Here is a 21,611-nt window from a genome sequence, read left to right as displayed (position 1 = left end):
CTGTGTGTGTTTAGCTCGAATTTTTCTGTAGCTGTCACATTTTAATCCTGCTGAAGACCCTTTGTGAATTCATTTCCTAATCGAGGTTTGAATAATTACCTTGCTAAATCGCACTCTGGGCCACAAAGCCTGTGTTCCTCTGTGGTGGTGATGCCTGCTGAAATGACAGCATGGCTTTCTGTGGGTTTCTGCTCCAATTTGGGGACCTTTGGTCATTATTTTACCAGTGGAGAAACTGAGGTAGTAAAGGCCACACCAGGAACCAAATCCAAACATCATCCTGATTTGTTGTTTATTTAATGTTCCCTCTTTAGTAACCAGGAAATGTCAAGATTTCCTGAGGTTGTGACTGATGGATGGGCTTGTTTGGCAAGCTGGGACAAAATGCAGCATTTGAAGTGAGGTGTGAGAGGCGTGTGACGATGTGGCACCCACACACACACTCAACATTCCACTAAAATTTAGGGGCCAAGTCCATCATGACCACAGTGCCATCAGTTTGAGATTATGCCTTGCATGCAGCTTGATGAAGATATGTGTCGGGCAGGGGTACAGTAATGGCACTCTCTAAGCCTTGCATTTTAAATTAGACTGTGTGATTTGATGCTAATGGAAGTGCGTGCTGCTGGCCTGATCCTGCGGCAAGCTGGACTGCCCAATAAGTGGTGCTTCTGTCTCCTGCAGGGTCTTCTCTCTGGGGGGTGGTGACAAAGGGACCTTGCTGAGGCCAAGGTGCAGGTGGGGCAGTGCATTTCCTGTTGGAACAGCCCTGGGCTGCAGCCAAGGCTGTAAGAGGTGCCGAGGTCAGCCCCCCCAGAGCTCTGCAGCTGCACATGTGGGGGACAGTCCCAGGCTTGTGCTGCATGATAACAGGCAGGAAAGCTGGCCAGCTGCTGCCCAGCAACCAGAGCTGCAGAAGGCCTGACAGGAGCCGGCTGCCCCAGCATTTCCACTACTTTTTCCTGCCAGCAGCCTCCCAGGACCAGCAGCTGCCCTCTCCTCCTGCGATGGCCCAGCCTGTGCTTTGGCTCACAGGCTAGTGTCACATCCGACCTGAATCTCACAGAGCTGCCCGAATGCCATGCGTGGAAAAGAGAAAAATCTCTACAGGCGTTTGACCCAACTTGGCTTGTTTTCAGGCACTTGAAAGAGTTGAAGAGGGTTCTTCAGCCTATCGAAACTAGCACTCTTACTTTTACACAGGGGGAGCTGGACTTTACTAAGTGACTGGGCCAGAAGCCATAATACTGATTTGTGGCAGAAGCAGGCCTGTACCCACATCTCTGCTTCTTGTAATTTGTTAATTGCTGAGTTTGCTGAAGTGCTGGACATTGGTTCGAAGCACATTTTTTCCAACACCGAGTCTCTAGAGACCTTCATCTTCTAGCACTTTGTCCCTAGCACCTATCACAAGGTTAATTGCACTTGATCATTTATTCATAAAAGATTTTTTAATAAAACTCCACTTCCAAAAGTAACACTTTTATTAAATCAAGTTTAGAAAAATGTTCACTGCAGACAAGTCCACAAGGGTGTTAAGAGAACAAAAATATACCTTTTTATACATACATGTATATGTTTTATATATATGTATATATTAGCAGCAAACTACTTCTGAGATTTTCTTTTATGTTCTTCGTAAACATTGTATATTTGTATGGAATGTCAGCAAATCCACTGTTCATCCTTTATCCTGTAATTTGGTCCTTCTACAAAATACTTTAGGATTCCCATTACTGAATAATAAGAACAAATATCATTTTGACTAAAAAGTAGTGAAACAGTGGCTAGTAAAAGTCTACCAGTTGCACATTATTTTTGAGAGTAACAGATGAGCACCAAACACAGATAACTGTGTGTAAACTCAGTTTTTAAGATGTAATAGCAGCCAACTATTCCATTTAACATTTGTTACATTTTAAAAATTCAGTGACATATAACATTTTAAACACATAAATACTTCAGTCCTATATTGCTTTCCCATTTAAAAGATCCTTAATAGAAATTTCGTATATAGCCTGAAAAATTGCATGCAGAGATGTATATGTAATGTATATATGTACTCACACAAAAATGTATGCATATGTGTCGTAAGCTCTGAATGCATTTTTTAAAACATCTTATTTCTCTGTAGAATATTTTACCACCTGAAAGCTTTTACTGTTTCATCTTAGCTACTGAGAAACACTGGCTGCTAAACACTCTATGACCAAGGAACTGTTACTCAGCTCGGTATGTATCAGGCTCACAAATTCATCAAACAAGATCGAAAGGACCAGCTGCCCATTGAAGAAATACATTTTTGTCTTGACACAACCTGGCTCATAGCAAAAAGAAATATCTTTAAAATGACTTTTCAGTTTTTAAAGTTTAATTACTTAAAAAGATTCTCACTTCTTTAAAAAACTACTGTTATATAAATACAATTTTTTCATAGCTGAATTCTTGGGCTAGAACGTAGTTTGTAAAGCTTCCTTTGAATCATTCCATTTAGCACTCATTCTGCAACTCTGACAACTGGCTCAGATTTGTGAGGTTTAAATTAATGGCATCTGCATCTTTCAGAATTTGCTACCATGTTACTCATATACAAAAAAGTAAATGGGAGGAACTGCACCACATTTCAAAAGCAACATAATAATGAAAAATCCAATCATATGTAATATAAAAAAGATAAAGTCCAACCTTTCTCATGCTTTTAAAGTAATATTGTTGCTTTCATTTTTTTAACTTGTCAAGAGGATGAAGTAAAAATTTTAGGTGGCCCACTTTCATTTTTTTAATTAAAAAACAAATAGACTGAATTACTTCTATTAATATACACATCAAGTTATTGAGATGATGACTTCATGTAATTTTCCCCTTACACATGGCACTGGCAGGTACAAAGTTGCAGAGATGTCCGCGGACTCCAGATGTTTACTTGAAAAGATTCTTTCTTCAATGGCAGTTTGATACTGGGATTCCTCATGCAGCTGAAGAGTCACAAATTCTCCATAATCAAACTGATATCTTTAATTTCGATAACTAATGAAATTTCTAGTAATCTTGCTAGGAGCTCCCCGAGGAAGAGACACACAAATAGACCAAGTCCCAGGAACCACCTTAAATAGGTGGTTACAATTACAGTGATCCAGTAAAGCGCTGCTGTCTGGTAAAATTGGACCCTTGACACAAGGGTCACATAAAGGTGGGATGCCTAGAAGAACTTGTATTCTCTTGGCAAGTGTCTGTATTATCAGATGTGAATGTTTCACTCCTATTACTGTTCCCTACAGAATCTTGAGAAATCTGAAAGTTTGGAGCGACAGAAGGAATCCCATATTCATCCTGATACTTCTTACAAGATTCGTAACGATGTCTCATGCGATAGAATTTCATCTGTTTTGCACAGCATCTGCAGCTACTAGAAAACGTTCTCATGATGTTTGCAAGATCTAAGGCCCGTTCTGGACACTCTCTTTCTGTTCTAGTCACATTTCCACCACACAGGGACAATGTTTTCCACTTTCTCTCATTGCAGTCAGGAAACTTTTTCTACAGAAAGCGTGCCTATAGGTCACGGCCTGCACGGCCATTTTGAGCACCTCCTGACAGACGGGACAGTAGAAATCATCTTCGGTGTAGAAAATGGCTGTGGAGAGCTCTTCAGCCTTAGGGAGGGTTGCGGAACAAGGTGATGGCGGCGGCAGAGGTGGAGCGGGTGGTGGCAGCCCGGCCCGACTCCCTACGCGAACCCGGAGGGGGAAGGGAATCTCTTCAGGAAGCAACGCCTCCTAAAAGACTGTTGAACGTCCCCTGAATGCTAGTCATGGTACCATGTGCTGAAGTCTTAGAAGTCAACAGGGAAGATACAGTACCTTCTCTCGTGTGCCAGAACTTTGCAATAACTCGCCAACAAGTCTTAATTTTTTTTGTTTGTTTTTCAGATAGGATCTTGCTGTACGCCCAGGTTGACCTCAAACTTCTGGGTTCCATCAATCCTCCTGTCTCAGCCTCCCAGTAGCTGGGACAACAGGCATATATCACTGCACTTGGCTAATAAGTCATTCATCAGTAAATGAATGCATAAAGATTACTTTTTTTTTTTGTCTGCCTACAGTATAGGCAAGCTACCAAACATTGGTATCGGCTGACAAATTGGGAAAATAAGAAATAAAACAAAAATTCAACCTAGCATTCTGGGAAACTGAGACAAGATCACAAGTTCAAGTCTAGCCTGGGGAATTTAGGAACTTAGTGTGACTCAAGGCAAACTCTTAGCTATGAGCTCCTTAAAAATAAAAAAGACCAACATTTCCAACATACAACAGCACAAGACAAAAATGGTCATTTTAAAAGGGAGCTATAGGGAGATAGAAAGGAATTGGGCCAAAGCAAGACTGAAACCCAGCAAGGAAAATGTTAAATCCTATAGCTCCATGTCCAACACCTGGGGCAGGTTATGGTGAGATAAGAGCTCCAGAGGGTTTGGGTTAACTCTGCCCCTACAGCATTACAGTTGTAGCCATCATGGCCTTTCTCTTGGAGAGGCTCCACTCACTGCTTATGACTTTCCTCAGCAGATATTCTACGTTCCTGGAATTTCCAGTTTCCTGGTGTCCTGACTGCATTTTCAGTTTCGCTCTCATAGCTTCATGGCTTCCCTCTCAGGGGCATCCTGCTGGTCTGTTAGGCCTTGTTCTGAAATCTCAGTGGATGCCGCCACGACACCACAACTGTTGCATTCTACATAGCCCTACGTGGTTGACACCAAGATCTGTTGCTAGCTTAACCAGTAGCCAGGCCCTCTTGAATCATAGCTGCAGAGGCCTCTGAGTGCTTGGATGGCTAAGCATTGTGAAACAAATCATGGGAAACCAATTTTTTAGGTGGCCCTTCTCCAGAAGGACACCTTAGGGCTCTCTTCCTAAGTGAAGATTTTACAGTTTTGCACTTTTGAGTCTGTGAAGAGTGGAATCTTTCCTGCTGATTCCTGAGATGCCTTAAGCCATCATTTCTGTTGCCCTGCAAAGTACTTGGCTTCTTTTTAATACTAACCTCTTCAGCAATAATGCCCTCCTTTGCCCAACTTTGCAGGTGCTTTTCTTCTGATAAAACAGCAACGTTTTCACATCTGCCTTCTGCTCCTGATTTTCACTGTAGATCTGACTAAAAGCAGCTATTGTTGCACATGCCACAATCTGAACACTGGACTGCTTTGATATATCTTTTCTCAGACTAATTAGTCTGCTACACTTAACTTTAGTCTTCTGCAAAGTCTCAGGACATGGGCAAAATGTAGACACATTTTCTGCCAGACATAATTTATATCTAGGTGTTCCCTCAAAGCCTATTGTGTGCTCAAAGTGGGGTTTGGGAGGTAATTCAATCAGGTGGGAATGATACTCATCAGTGTATTAGTGTACTGATGAGTTTATAATGAAGTGTTGATGTTTGGAGGTAAAGCTTGGTCAGAGGAGGTAGGTGACTGGGTAAATGGCCTGTCAGGGTATCTTCTTCCTTCCTCTCATGATCTCTCTCTCTCTCTCTTTCTCTCTCTCTCTCTCCTTCCTGTCTGTCATTTTATGAGCAACGCTTCTCTTCCATGCCTTTCTGCCATACTGCCCTGTCTTAGAAACATCCAAACATGGACTGAAACCTCTTCAGCTGGTGAGTCAAAATAAACCTTTCCTGCTTACAGTTATGGGGTGTCAGGTATTATGTCTCAGGGGCAAGAAAGTAACTAAAACACTCTCTTGTTGCTGGGAAAAAAACACCCAATACCTACAACTTAGAGGAAGATAAGTTTATTTTAGCTCGTGTTTTCAGTCCATGGTCAGCTGGTTCCAAGGCAGAAACAGCATAGTGCAAGGGCATGATGGAGGAAAGGGGCTCAACCCATGGTGCCAGGAAACAGAAGGTATATAAGAATATACCCTTCCAGCTCACACCCCCACTGGCCCTATCCAATTAGGCCCCAACTTCTAATAGAACATTCAGCTACTAAATTCATCAATGAATGAATTCACTCATGAGTATAGGACCCCCATGATCCAAACACTTTACACACATGAGAATTTGAGGGGACATTTTGCATCTAAACCATAACAGATCTGTCTCAAAATAAAAAAAAAAAATAATAATAAGGACTAGAATTTATCTCAATACAAAGGCCCCGGATTCAATCCCCAGCTCTGCAAATCAACAACAACAACAACAACAACAAAAGCATTCAAGTGAAAGATATGTCAATTCACTAAGTAAAGTGCTTGGTTCATTGTAGAAAATGAAATTGATGAGTCACCAAGCTAAATGAAAGATTGTTACTACTGGTTTTCAAATGCTTATTGTTGAAATAGATTGTTTGCAATAATTACATCATTTTTTGTCTAATATAGTATTTATTTTTTAGTGGGGTTGGTCAGAAGTCAGGCAATGATAACTCAGAAGCTTGCTGATTGCTAGGTAAAGGCAAACTGGAATTAAGAATAAAAACAATTAATGCAAATGGGCTGGGAAACTGGATGTACTTGCATTTTTAATAGTTCTAAATTTAGTTCAATACTTCTTTCTGTTGATGGCTAGGTCCAGGGCAAACAAGGTTGCTAAATGGGTTGCTAGGGACAGGTTCAAAGTCCTTTGGTCTTTTATTGAACAGCCTGTCTCCTTCCTCCACCAAGAGCATGAACTGACCTTTCTGGAGCCTAGTTTGATTGGCTGTGGGGGAAAAAAGGGAGGTAGGTGTTGGGACACATTTTCATGCTTATGTGCTACTCTAAAGGTTCATGCAGGCTTTGCACACAGTGCACTTGACAATGAGATGTGTGGTATCTCTCAGATGGCAGTGGGAAAACAAAAGAGGGAAAGCAAGACTTTCCCAGAACTGTATAAACTCTCAGTGATCTCCCCAGGCTGTGAAGCACTCCCCAAGGATAATTGCAAATTCTTCAGAGCACGAAGCAATGCTAAATTCAATATATTAATCATTCCCATAGTGCATATGTGCACATGCTTTTGCATGTATGTGTTTCTCAGAAAGATATGATTAACAAAGTTTTAATTTTTAAAATCTAGTGTGTGAAAAGATCCTATTTTCCAAGGCCTTGCAGGGATTGCTGCCTCTTTTGAATCTAGAAGAGTCTTCTATGTTGTGGCCTGGTTCTGGGCCAGGTGTTTAGAGAGAGGAGTCTCGGACATGAGTGGCTATTTCTTTCAGATAAACAGTATAGAAAAAGCACCAAGCCCTACTTTCTGGGACTTTCTTCTGCTCCAAACCTGCCTCCACTTACCACTGAGAGTCAGGGACTTGCAAGGCTATGAGCATGGGACCCAGGCAGATGACAAATCGAATGGCAGGGCCATGGAGCATTGGTTGGGGAAGCAGCCATGCCTTCTCTCCATCCATAGGCAGTACCAGAGCACACTTCTCACCATCAAGTAGGCTGTTATGACCTCGGATGCCTTGTATTCTTTTTGTAAAACTTAATTCATTGGCCAGCCTGTCCTGTAGAAATGATTCTAAAAAGTAGGTTTGCAAGCTTTTCCATTAGGAGCACATTAAATGGGTAAGTTACTTAGGAGACTGCCACTCTTCCTTGGGCTTGTTCTGTAAATTTCTGAGAAGAAACAGCAATCTATATTCTTTCTGTCCCAATTTCAAAGGTAAATGGTTTTATGCAGGGAGCATTCTGTAGACAAGTAAATTGCACACAATAATTTGGGGAAGCATTTTCTTGTATTTCTGCTACTTCTCTGAGTTCTCAGTTAAATTACAGAGCCCTGAAATTATGGGGAAATAGAAAATAACAGGGATCAAGTTTTCCCTGTAAGGTGAATTTTTAAATAGCCACTCCAATGTAAGCAAATTAGGCCAAAACTTCTGGTGATGTATTTAAAAGACTCAGTGAAATCTCAATCTAAGAGATTCTCGAAGTCATTGTCAAGGCAAAAATAATACGTTTCAGTAAATAGTTAAGTTGGTGTTACTGTCTTCTCCCTGAAAATTACAGATCTGGAGTCCACTTGAGTCTTTCCCTCCATTTTATCTTTGTTGATTTATCAATTCTGACTAAAATATTCCTTATGAGACTATCAAATATTTCTTTAAAGAACATCAAAATGGCTTCTTCAAGGGTTTGATCTAACCCATAAACGAAGTCAAATTAAAATGACATACCATTATTTGAGGTATCAAATAAGACTTTAAAAGTGTCAGTAGTCAGTGTTGGTGAAGATGTGGAATGAAAAACCCATTAGATATTTGTATGACTATAAATTAATCCAACTATTAAAAATAGAGAAATCTAGGAATAGTACATATTTTGAATCCTGTAATAAACCAAATGCTCATGCCATCATTCAAGAATCTGCCCTAAGGAAATAATCAAGGTGAACAACGATTATTGTTCAAGACTATTTACTGGCTCAATAACGCTAAAGAAATAAAAACATAAGCCCCCTTTGGGGTCCCTTAACTTTCAGAGAAGCAGAACTGCTTCAGAGCTTAGAACAGGAGTTTAAGCCAGGATGACCTGGACGCTTGTTAAACTGACAGGTTTCCAGGTAAGTCCTTTGCAGGACCTGATTCAGGATCACTTCCTCTGACACTGTGAAGATTTCAGGATATGATGCAGTAAGGGTCACTAAGATGAGGAGCAGTGTTTGCAAGGGAAGGAAAGAAGCGCAGGAGACAGACCCTTCAGGAGACAAGAGCAGCTCTAGCTACTAAGAGTCCTGGAGTCTGTCATCTTGTGACTCAGCTTCTCTTGATGTCTGCATTGACTGTCTTTTCTGAGCCTTTGGTGTTTCCTCTACCAAGTAAATGCTGCCTATCTTTTTGTGTTTTGTAATCCAAATGGCAGCTTTTACTCCCGTGTGACCTGGTACACATGACATGGGAGCAGTGAGGCTTTGGGGGCTCAGGTGAACAAGGTTTGTCCCTGCCAAGAAGCCACTTACTCTTCTCCTCTCAAATCTGACTGCTGATCACTACATCAGAGCTGCCCGGGTCAGGGTTTCAGCAGACTGCGAGTTTGCCAATAAAGAGATCTTTTGGATTGGAGTTTTCCCACAGATGAGTGTCATATTCTGAGCATTCAGGTTCCAGAGCTACACCAGAAAAGAATATAAATTGTATGTCTGAGTTAGCATACTTTCACATAAAAGAAATGTCCATGTAATCATTAGACTGGAAAAAAGTGGAAGATCTAAAAATCTCAGAGTCATGCCCTCTCTCTGTCATTAACCACTGAAATTACCCGCCATTCTGGCATCTACCAACACACATTGGTCCTGCACATTTTTTAACTGAGGTGAGCGGAACCATATTGTCTTGCACTCTTTGTTGTTGTTTGTCTTATTTCTCCCAGCACTGCATTTGAGAGAGTCATCCATATTGCGGTTTATATTCATTTAATTAATTAATTAATACATGCATTTAATTAACACATTCATTTATTAATTAAATGAACATAAACCACAATTTACTTGCCCTTTTTGTTAATAGATGATTATTTTTATCTTTAAGCTATTTTTAACTTTTCATTGTGAACATTCTAAGCAATTTTTGTACACATTTTTGTACACATTCCTGCTGGGTGTGTTCCTAGGAGTGGGGTGCTGAATCACAGACCATACGTACAGCCAGCTATTGTAGATAGGTTCTAATGGTTTTCCAAAGGAGTAAACCAATTTACATTTACCCTGCAAAGTGCACAGGAGTTCCAGTTGCCTCGTCTCTCTCCCTCATCCATATTCCGGAGTTTCAGTTCAAAACCAACTCGGATATGAATATACACGGTTACATTGTGGTTTAATTTATAGTCTCCTAATGAATAATGAGCTGAACACCATATGTGCTTGTCTGCCATTTGGTGTCACCATTTCTGGCTCAGCTCCTGCATTTATTTGACCCTGGCAAGTTACTTAGACTCTGAGTTTCCACGACCTCACCTGAAATGATGGTCCTACTGTCTCCCTGGAGGACTCTTGCCATGGGTAGGACTGGATTCACAGTAGTTCAGTGCTTTGTTTTGTCTTAAGTTGAAATCAGGGGTTGAACTCAGGGCCTCACACCTGCTGGGCTAATGCTCTCCCACCAAGCTACATTCTGAGATGCCCTAGTGAGTGCCTTCTTAAAATTGTTTCACGATAGACTGAGTTGAGGTAGGAAATTCCACAGGTGCGTAAGCCGTGAAAACATAATGTCCTCTTCAAGTGCTCTAATTGGGCAGCAAAGACAATCATGCAAGAAGGTAATGGTGATTCAATGTATTCTGGAGAAAGAAACCAGCTCTAAGTGGCTTCTCAACATCACCTTGATTTGAGTCATTGTCATTATAGCAGATACGACCGAGGGAAGAAACATAACAACCATCATGACCTGTTAATAACTGAACTTAGACTTGGGTGTTTGAGCAGAGCTGACAGACTAGTGGGTTCTGAGACAGTGGTCCATGACAGGGATCCAATCTGAAGACAGATGCGACCCCACATTTAAAAGACATAAACCCAAAAGGACACAGCCTCTTAGCCACTGAAGGATGAGAAGAGATATGTGTGATATTAATTCTCTCATTCCTTCAACAGGTTTGTGTCCAGATCCTTCCATGTGCCCGACTCTGAGTTAGGTAATGGGCATTCATCCACCACCAATATTCGAGTCAAGCCAGACAATGTCCTTGCCTTCATGGTGTTTCTGTTAATAAACAGACTGACAGCGAGAGGGCTATGAAAATTTCTCAAAATGAACTGTGCCTGGCTTAAAGATTCTCTGGTAGGTAGCCCTCACTGTGTAGTAGGAAAGGATCCTGGGCAAATATTGATTGGACAGCTCTTACCCATGAATGGATGTGCTCGGGTAATTGTGCCCACTGAAGAGATTGGTTAGGTCCCCTGGATGAATAGCTCTTCCCCGCAGGTTGTGGAATTTGATGGAAACTGCCACCGACCTCTAGTCCAAAAGGATATTTAACACGCTGCCCCCGTGCCATATTAGAGCAAGGTTTCCAAAGCTCAAGCCCCGGGAGCCACTGGATAAATCACCCGGATTGCTTTCCCTTTTCTCAGCACTCCCTACTTCTCTCTTGTGCCCTCTTTCCTCCTGCTTTAAATTGCTTAGAAAAATGACCTAACTTTCCTTCTTTCTCTGACTACAGAAATGTGGTCCTTCAGACTCACCCGATTTCCAGAACAATTTCTTCTGTCTCCACTTTGTAAGTGGTGGCCGATTGATTGGGTTAACACTCTTCTAGCATCTCACAGCGTTTTCAGCAACTAAACTCTGGGCTGAAAACTGAGGTCATAATGAACATGTAAGTAAATAATGCTTCTTAAACATGGAAAAGAAGTTATGTGTGTAAAAGTTATTTCTGATAAATTATTAGGCATTACGGGGAATTGCCAAGAATTTTATTGCAGTGCTGCACACACATGCAGACACAGGGGTGGGGGGAGAGGGAGAGAGAGGGAGAGAGAAGGAATGGGGCATTAAAATGCATTAAAATCATTTCTCAAATTGTCACTTGATCAATTATTTTGATCTTTTATAATACCAGCTAGCCTTCGACAGCAATTTTATGATATGTACTTTTCGTATTTTTGTAAGTCAAAGTTGAGAGCTTCAGATATATGCAATAGTTAGAGAGAAAAAAAATCTGTTTCTAGCCTTTAAGCAAACCCAGCCTCTGTTCCCACCTCACCACTGCTAAGGCTCTTTGTAGTCATAACATTCTATTATTTTTATTTATTTATTTTTGTGATTGTTTATTTATTTTATTGAGCCCAGGTCTTCATACACACCAGGCAAGAGCTCCCCAAGCATGCTACATTCTCAGCCCCTAAACTCTACCAATTTTAATACAGGGCAATCTGCTAATATCTAAGTCATGCTAAATAGAATAAAATTTAACAGAGTATTCAAAGCCATCAGACATGTTTAGTTGTGATTCCCATTGGTTTCTTATTGCTGTTCTTTGATGGATAAAATTGCAGATAGAGTTTCGGTAGAACCAGGTTATATTTGTGTTTGGAATAATTACTTTCAGCTACTAATTTGCCAAGATGCAACACAAACTATTTACAAGGGGTTAAGAATCTTAACAAGAAACAACTCCAGGCAATGAAATTGTGCACATAAAAACTAAGATCAATTGTTTTCCCATTACATTATATGTCACTGGTTTCAGGTCAAATGCCTAATGTTATTATGAGTCACCAAAGCAAATATTGTTTATTAGCATATATACATAATAACACTTTTAATTATCTTCATTCTAATGACTTTCAAGTTGGTTGGTTTTCCTCTAGGTACAACCTGTGTATGTGCCTGCCTGTGCCTGAGTTCATGATTGCCTTTCCTGCGTCAGAGGAGAATGAAAACATTGTTCAAAGCACAGAGATGCATCATATATTTCAAACCACTCAATATACGTAAACGTATTTATTTTATCATGTTTCATGTAGTAAAATTTCCTTCAGAGAACTCTGAGGTTCAACAGATTTTAATAAAACCAGTGTGGTTATATTCAAAAAGCTTTCCAGAAGAAGAAAATCAATAATAGTTCTCTATTGCTTATCACCATAAAGTAAGAAAATTGGACTTAGGATTTGGATTTTTAAGCAATTAAAGGAATTTCTTAAAAGCACCAGAAATGAGCTTATTTTGATGTAGAGGAGGAAGTGAGATCCTACAGGGATGAAACTTGGTCAATAACAGTCGTGTATCTGGGGTGGGAGGAATTTGGGGCACAGAGGAGGATGAAAAGGTGTACATTTAGGAGAGAAATTTCCAGAGCCTGTTCACCTGAGGCCAATAGGTACCTTTCTCACCTTGATAAGCAAAATGTGCCTCAATGGCTTTCCCTCCTCAGGGGGCTACAGGGCTACAGCATGGAGCCCCCAGAAAGCCAGGCCTGTGCTGGGGGCACCTCCCAGGCAGACAGGGGAGTGGACACCAGGTTAGGGGGATCCAGATCTCCAAGCAGCTGCCACACCCATGCCTTGTGTATGGGGCTCAGCATGGAGAGCAGCAGAGGCTCCTGCAGGAAGACCTGACACTGCAGCAGGGACTGGGAGAGTCCATCCAAGCTGTGCTCTCCTTGCAAGTCCCAAGACACATCTAGAGTCATCTCAAAATTACGACCGAAAGAGGATATTGGGTCCTTCTCTGTTTCTGCCTCAGCTAATCACACCTGGTCCTGTTTTCCGAGGAGGCTGCCTGCCTGCACTGTTTGCCAGAGCTCTTGTTCGTAGCTGTGTTAACAATGCCCTTGGTACAGAGATGCTTCCCTATTCCATGGTGAGATGCTGGGGGAATGGGTGGGTCTTGCTGTTGTAATCAACAGTTTACGAAATATTGTGTGTGTGTCTATGTGTATACAGAAAACGAAGTTACTGAGACTACCAACATTAATTTTCCTCAACTAGATGAAGAGTAAAGATGAAGATGGTAATGTTAATATGTATTTATTACGCCCTCTGAGCCAGGCTAGAAAGGGTGGTAGATGTTGCCTCGTTTGTGTCAGCCTGGTGAGGTAGGGTCCTGTTATTATTCCCACTTCAAAAATGAGACCGAGGGGCCGGGGATGTGGATCAGTGGCTCCGCCGCCTGCTTCTCAATGGCAAGGTCCTGAGTTCGATTGCCGGTACCAAAAAATGAGACCGAGGCTAGCAGAGGTTGGAGACTTTCCCCACATCAACCCCTAGGAGGTGCTACAGCCAGTATCTAACTGAGGCTGTGGTGGTCAGGAGGGGGACTCCTATCTGCTCGTTCTCTCAGATCTCAGCATATTCTGCGAATGGCCCCCAAATCCAGGGCTGTGACCAGAGCGGATGTGACTGTCTCACTCCATCAGCAAAATGGTTTCCTCTGAGGGTGCTAGAAAGTAAAGTGAAAATGTCCTGACCACCGCCCTGAAAATGCAGAAGAAACACTGAGTAAGTGACACTGTGGGATGAGCTTCACTCATCTATAGGACGTCCTATGACACCCAGAAGGTTGGCATGTGTGCAGATGTTAGGCCCTCATGTCTTATTTTTTAATTTAATTTAATTTTTTCCATACTGGGAATTGAGTCTGAGGCCATTACGGTGAACTACATTCTCAGCCCCTTTAATCTATTTATTTTAAGTTTGAGACAGGGTCTTGCTAAGTTGCCCAGGCTGGCCTTGAATTTGAAATCTTCCTGCCTCAGTCTCCCAGAGTCCTGGGAGTATAGGCATGCACTGCCACACTTGGTTTTGTCTTGTTTCCAAAGGGACCCTAGGAGATACCAAAAATACTAAAAAATAAGAAAAAAAGCATATAGATGAGAAATAGAAAAAAAATGGGAGCTAGAAATGAGGCTATAATAAAAGTACTTATTTTATTTTACTTGTAATCGGGATTGGACTCAGGACCTTGTGCTTGCAAGGCAGGTGCATCGACTGAGCTAAATCCTCGGCCCAAAAGTACTTATTTTAAAGTTCTGGGTACTCACTAATATATGGTCTAAGTTTAGCTCAAATGGAAACCCTGACTGGTCATGTGATTTACAATGTTCGTAGTAAAAACCAACCATTTCTAATACTCAGACCGAGACAACTCCCTCTAGGAAAACGCTTCCTGTTCCGAGTAATAAATACTGTCCTCATCAATGAAGTCACAATAGACAGCAATGAGTCTCCTCAGGATCTTCCCTTTACTCAGAGACTGAATAAAAGGACATTTTCTATTGTTCAGAATTGGACCAAAATAGTGCCTGCTGGCAGCACCACGGTTCTTATCAGAAAATAAGAAAATACAAAATAAATTTGTTCTAATACCCCCCCAGCGCACAACTAGGCCTCATTTTCATTCTCTACAGCCTAACTTTGTACAACTACCCAGTCAGCTAGGCTGTTCAGGCCACAAGCTGTCAGGGCCTTCACCCTGAGCAGTGCTCTCGCGTGGGGTAGGCTGCTGTCCCAGACACACTGTGTTTCTGGATTCTGTCTTCCTGTTGCTTTGCCATAACCAGGAGAGCGAGGAGTCAGTTTAATGGCAAAATGCACCTGTGTCCCTACAAAGAAGCCTGCAGGACCTCAGCTCAGCTTGAACTGCTATCTGTAAACTGACAGCAGAAGCTCTCCTGCTGTGGGTTCTGAGAGGCTATGGTTCATATTTGGTCTGGTTGTCTTCTCGTCCCAAATTCATGCACACACAAGCTTTCAAATGATGTGAAATGGGTTTAGGGTTAGACAAAGGGGCTCCTATCCTGTGCTGCCACTTCCGTTGTCCTCCTGTGGGATATGGTGGCCTTAACTCCTTGCTCCCAGAGGAGCCATGCACATTAAATGATGTAGTGTGGCTTGAAATACCCAACAGCATGGCCAGCACAGAGCCTGGAGACTTAGTGTTTCTCTTCCCTTCAGCCCCCCGCAGTTGCTAGCACCCAACACACTCTGCATAGGACTGACGTCATTGGAGTCTGCCTGAAATTTCAAGCTCGTGAGAGCTCTGAGGACAAAAGACAAAAGAGAACAAAAGTCACTCGCCACAAAACAGTCTCACAGAACAACAATAAAAAAGAAAATCTGAGGGCACTTGTCCTTTTTTGTGGTTCGATTTTTAAATTCTAACTCTATTGAATTGTGATGTCAAGAGAAAGAACAGTTTCACAATTAAATTATAGCTCAAGTTGCTACTATTAAGTTATTAACTTTTATATTTTAAAATTATAGAATAAATATAGCCTTGAAACTAGCTAAACCACAGAACTGTACTTCAAAGGCCAATCTATGGGAAAAACCACACGCAGAATCATTTTCATTAGTTTTATATACCCCAAACTTTTATAAACATTTTTAATAATATAACTTATGAGCCGAAACCAAACAACCACACTATAAAAATACTCCCTCCCACCACCCTGGAACCTATACAACATTGAGAACGTATAAGGAGAAATTTCATTATCAAAAATGAGTGCCACTGACTAACTTCCATGCTGATGTTTTTCACTTACCTTCAAATTACAAATAAGGGGAAATTTTATTTCTATTCTTTTAGATAGTAACTGGCTCCATTTTTAACTTGTAAAAATTTCATTCTTTAATGTAAAAATGCAAACTAGGTTACAATGAAGTTTTTAATTTTTATTAGAATCTTTGTTAACTAAAAAGAATGAAGCTACCATTGCCTTTCATGAAGACAAATACTTTAAATATTTTTTCTCAGCATAAAGGTTACATATATTCTTTATAGAAAATTCAGAAAATGTAGAAAATAGAATTTTCTAAGAATAGTTCATAAATTCTGATGATAAGAGGTGGTCAGAGAATTTGGACATTTCTTTTAAAAAGTAATTATCTGTTAAACTTGTTGTTGTTGTTGTTGTTTTCCATTGTGTTCCTGGCTTAGGCATGCAAGTGCTCGCTATTGATATGATATCTGAACATTTTATTCATTTTTCTTTTTAAGAGTATATATGTCTCCTGACTAAATTTATTTTCCGGCTTTAAATAACATTGCATTTCTTTTTGAGTTCTTTATCAAATTAACACTTCTCCACCAGTTGATGCTTTATTGATGGCTTATTTTTGTTCTTTCTCTGAATTTTTCAGGTTTCTATAAAAGTATGATATATACAACTTTGGTTGCTATGTAAACCTAGTTATGGTGACAGAATATATATTAATGTTTAATGAGCATTTACCTGGAACTTTGCAGTATTTCCATGTCATTCAATCTTCCTAATACTTCTCATCACCTCGATGTTGCAGGTGGAAGAACTGAGACTCCAAGAAATTAAATAATTTATTCAGACATTTTTAGATATATTCTGAATGTAGGTCCAATAAGACTCCTTGGTGAGTTTGATTTGGGGTTTGAGAAAAAGAAAGTTAAGAATGACCCCTGATTTTTGGCTTCAACTACTGAAATAATAGAGTTGGAGTTGCTGTTCTTTGAATGAATGACCAAATGGGGTTAAAAAGAGGGAAGAAAGATGCTGAATTGAAGACCCCCTTGAAAAGTCTTTAAATTAACACAATCTAAGCATCTTGAGTGTTTGGGAGACTTGAATAAGACAGAGTGAATGGTGTAACAAAGGTTCTCATCATTCTAAACAAACCTTGCAAATTGTGGGAGGTTCTATGTGGGAAATACACTACGACGTAGCCCATAGCATTTCCTTTCAATGGAGTATAGCGAGATTGGTATCTCTAATAAGAGCTAAGATAATATCATATTTGGTAACACTGAGTAATAACATTCATCTTGCTTTGGAGATACAAATGATTGACAGTTAAAATGATTCCATGTGAAGGCTATTTTACATGAAAAAGTGTATTTTAATTTTGGCTAAAATGAAGGGCAAACAAATAACTAAAATGGGGACAGCCAACTCTGTGATTCCGAGATGGCTGATGCTTCCCACGGAAGCAGACTTCCTCTCTGTGCTCAAGTGCAAGCCTCACTAACCCATTCTTGGAGCCAACAGATTAATCAAGTGCCTTGTATTCGGTAGCCTGCTCTCCCCCTTCCATTTTTGTATAATTATATTTCTTTAATGTTTTATGTTTCAGGACTTCACCTTGTAAATAGTTCTATAATAAATGCTGTAATTAATGTAATAGCACTTTGACTGCATTACATTCAAGGGTGTGTCTTCTCCAAGCATCTTCTGGAGCCATGCCAGCAAGCCTCTGTGTAGGTTCCCCCCAGAAGATGCGCTGGTGGATGGTAGAGGGAAGAAAGGGCATAACTTTGAAATGCTTGTCATATATCTAGTACTGTTCTCCAAGATCCACCATCACCAGCTCACAGGTCTCCTGGGAGCAAACCAGGGGTTCTTGGCAAGACAAGGCCGTTGTCACCATATTCTCACTGCCCTAAAGAAGAGGCCTACTGTAAGTTCTGAGGATCTTGCTAATGAAACTCAGGACATTCTCTCCCTTTCCAGCTGTGGGAAAGGGGTTTGCAATTTTGTCACAGCTCTCAGAGTGCCTGGAATAAATAGTTCCTATTTCCATTTCTGGCAGGAAAGGTCTGTGGGGCTGCTGGTGGGTAAAGGTGAGGGGCACGGAAGAGGACTTGAGCTTATTTTAGTGCTGATGCCTTTAAAACTCCAGTGCAGAGATGCTGAGGTTGGCAGAGAGCACACTCCTGGAGCAGCTTTCCCTGGGGGGCATGTTCTGGAAGGAATTACTGGGAGGAAGTTCTCATGAACGTCCCAGTTCAACAGATCTGCCAGCCATTTCTCAGGTTTATCTCTCCCACCAGTCAGCCCATCATTAACACTGAATCTGCCCCTTGATAAAATCTGTTTGGTGGGTGATTCGTTTTCTCCGAAGGAGATATGCTGATTTAAATACACAGCTTCCTGTAAATCACAGTATCTTCATTTTTATGGATTTCATGGTGCCTATTTACAGTCTAAACTTTGAAATAAATTCACACACTCAAGAATGGACTGTCGAGTGTATGAAATCTATTTGGCATAAATGCCACTCAAGGAGGAAGGGAGGCTGTCCCTGTGGCTTCATTTGATCTAAGGTGGAAAATAAGTCTTTTGGGCTCAGTCTTTGCCTTTGGAAGCCTTAAACTTTCAAGATTCCACTTTGGCAATCTGTGGCTGTGATAGAAGGGGTGGTTTGGGTTTCTGCACAGAGAATCCAAGAAAGACTTTGAAGACTACAGTTTATCTAATGATGCATTCATTCATATATGCATACATTCAACCAACAAAAGAGAGTTGAATATTCACAGCTTCCACACCAGGGGAATATAGGTAGATGTCTTTCCACCTTTGCCCTTGCCCTAAAAGGACTAACAGTGTGGTAAGGTAAAGAGTCCCATGGCCTCATTAACTTTTGAAATCTAAAAAATCAAAACAATATTTACATGCTAACAAGCAAGAAATATTTTTAAGTGAAAAAGAAGTACATTGTTGCTTCCTGCAGCTTCCCAACTCTTCAATGCTGAACTCTCCCATCTTTTTCTGGCCTACAGTAGATCCTGGTATCTGTGTAACTTGTATGTCATTAAACTAAATCGGTCAAAGTCATAGCTTCTGTTACAAAGATGGTATTAATAAAAAGCATTACCATATGATTATTAAAACAAGAACCGTAAAAGGCAGCCCTCTGGCATTCAATTTTGTTCATACACATCAAGGCTTGAAACAAATTGTTAAAAGTTAAGTGTTGAAAAATTAGTCATGTTGGGCTTTAAATACGATTCTTTAAAAATCTTATATTAAATGTCCTTGGGTGATAGCACCTGAAAAGAACAGTGTACATCTCAGAAGAGCCTTTATAGGACATAATAATGCAATAAGTCACATTGGCAAAACTAATCAGATGAGGCTACAAAGGGAGCCTACAAGAAGTTAGGCCCGGTATTCTTTGAGAATCCATTCTGCACAGAAATGGATGTGGTTAGTGGTGAGGCTGAAGTTCAGAGTCACTGAGGCTGAGTTTTAGAGAGACCAACTATCTATAGCCTTCTTCTTGGTGCACTGATGCCCTTCACTATACTGTGAATCTGTTCTCCCTGTAAGCCCTTGGAATGTGGGGAGGGTAATATTTAAAATTTTAATACAAATGTAATCTTTGTTACTATAAAAATATAATCTAGGAAGGTCAAAAATGAAATAAAATGAAACTTCCTATCTTTTCTTAGATTTGACCCCAGAGGCTCCCAGCAACTCACCGGAATTATCACCGCCCCTGGTTTGTCTCCTTCCAGATCTTATTCCAAGCAAGAAATACACAACAATGAAAATTAAAATGTCCAAGAAAATTAAACGCAAAGCAACGCATCTCAGTCCTTTTGCATTTCAGTTCCACTTATCAAAGGAAAGCACCTGGAGACGCTCCTCTTCGTCCCTTCCTCTAGTGTTTACCTCCACATCTGTAGACATTGGCCTAACCCTCTCTCTCCTGACTTAGCAGTGCTGAGCTGCAGCAACAGACCAAGAACTCAGAGTTCACCCAAATTACTTCTCTCTCCACCACCTCCCAATCTCACCTGTCTGTTTTCAATCCTGGTGGCTCACTCTAGCGATTAAAATAGTCTGTGTCACCTTCGATGTTTGCAACTTTCGATTTTTGTGACTTGACTTCCTACCATGTCAGCTGAGTAAATCGGAGCCCCCTCCATGTCCTGACACTTTCTGCCTCTCCAACTAAATTTCCATGACTTTTGCTGTCTCTCCCATAGTGATAATCAACTCTGAGCTTCTCTGCATGATTATTTTTTAATTGAAAATCACAACCAACCTAACCATCTACCCTTGGGAATTTTTTGGTTTCAAGTGTCATACTTTGGGACTCTTCCTTATTTTTTTTCACAGCAGGTTATTTTTTTAAATGGATGCAGTATTTTTTTTCAAATGCTAGGGTTGTTGAAGCTTCTGTCACGTTCACTGAATAGGCTCTGAACCTGGTTGTTTTCTTTTGCATCCTGTCCCGTCTTCGTGGTGGCATGTTTAATAGTTGACTGGTGGGTTTGGTCATGTCTGTCCCCCAGAATCCATTCCTCTTCTTTCTGGTTCATGGCTGGGCCTCGTTTTCTAGATGCACTTGCAATTGAGTGTTCTATCCAAGGTAATGAGGCACTTTCATGACTCTGCAGGCTGAAGTGACCCTGGACACCGTGATATTGTGGGTTGATGATGGTAGAGCTGCCTCCCACCCTCAGAATGACTGCATGAGAAAAGCCATCCCCTGCTGGGTAGGAAAATACGTTTTTACATTTCTTAATCTACTGAATAATTGGTAGGTGTCCTTTCCAGCATCTTGGCCTACCTTCCTCATACAGTGTCCTAACCAAGAGGCTGTGTGTATGGCTTCTAGATGGGAGTACTCCTGTTTGAGTCTAACAGGAAGCCCACAGCAGGGAATGTGTGCACTTACAGAGCATTTGATGTTAGGGCCCTGTGTGGGGGGGTGGGGTGGGGGGAGTCTTGGAAAACTTGGCTTTTACTTCTAATTAGGGAGCTGTTAGCTCTGAGCACCTATAGCCACTGAGAGCTCCCTAGATCTCACCAAGCAATCATTTCTGTAGCAAACAACTATCTGATTTTACCTGGGGAGTAAAGGCCATGCCTACATTTGTGAGGCTAAGGGTGGAGAAGAGAGAGCATGTGTACTTCAGAAAATATCTTCCCATAAGCACTCTCATTTCTGCCCATTTTCTACTCCCTCCTGCTCTCTGTTGCCACTCCTATGCTTGGAGCCCTTCTCTATCTTAGCCATGAAGAGAAAGCCCTTCAGAGCCTAGCCTGAGTTTTGCCACCCTGGGGTGTCATTCAGTGGGATCCCTTCTGCTACACTGACCTTTCTGGTCCTTTCTTCTCCCCTCAGCTTCACTTATTCCTTAGTGTTGTCAGCTCGATAGCATTTTGGGACCAAAAAAGGATCAACACTGACAGGTAGTCCGCCATCTCATACTGGAAACAGAGTTTAGGGGGAGAAGGAACAAGAATTTCAGTCTTTTCACTGAGGTCTTGAAAATGCATTTAAAAGAGCAAATTGTTCTGTAATTATGCCCGTTAGAAAGTAATAATGGTGGATTTAGCTCAGTGGTTCCGCCACCTGCCTCACAAGTGCAAGGACCCAAGTTCGATCCCTGGCACCAAAAAAAAAAAAAAAAAAAAAAAAAAAAA

The 21,611-nt window shown here is 41.0% G+C and overlaps 1 pseudogene; it reads right to left on the bottom strand.

Moving 5' to 3' along the window:
* Window positions 1-2,863: 2,863 nt before the first annotated feature.
* LOC104866805 overlaps window positions 2,864-21,611 on the bottom strand; it is a 93,685-nt pseudogene continuing 74,937 nt past the window's right edge.

This window comes from Fukomys damarensis, unplaced genomic scaffold (assembly GCF_012274545.1).
Source record: "Fukomys damarensis isolate Sample0158 unplaced genomic scaffold, DMR_v1.0_HiC HiC_scaffold_6, whole genome shotgun sequence".
Lineage (NCBI taxonomy): Eukaryota > Metazoa > Chordata > Mammalia > Rodentia > Bathyergidae > Fukomys > Fukomys damarensis.
Note: the sequence above shows the minus strand (reverse complement) of the source record. Positions and strands in the feature narration are given on the sequence as shown.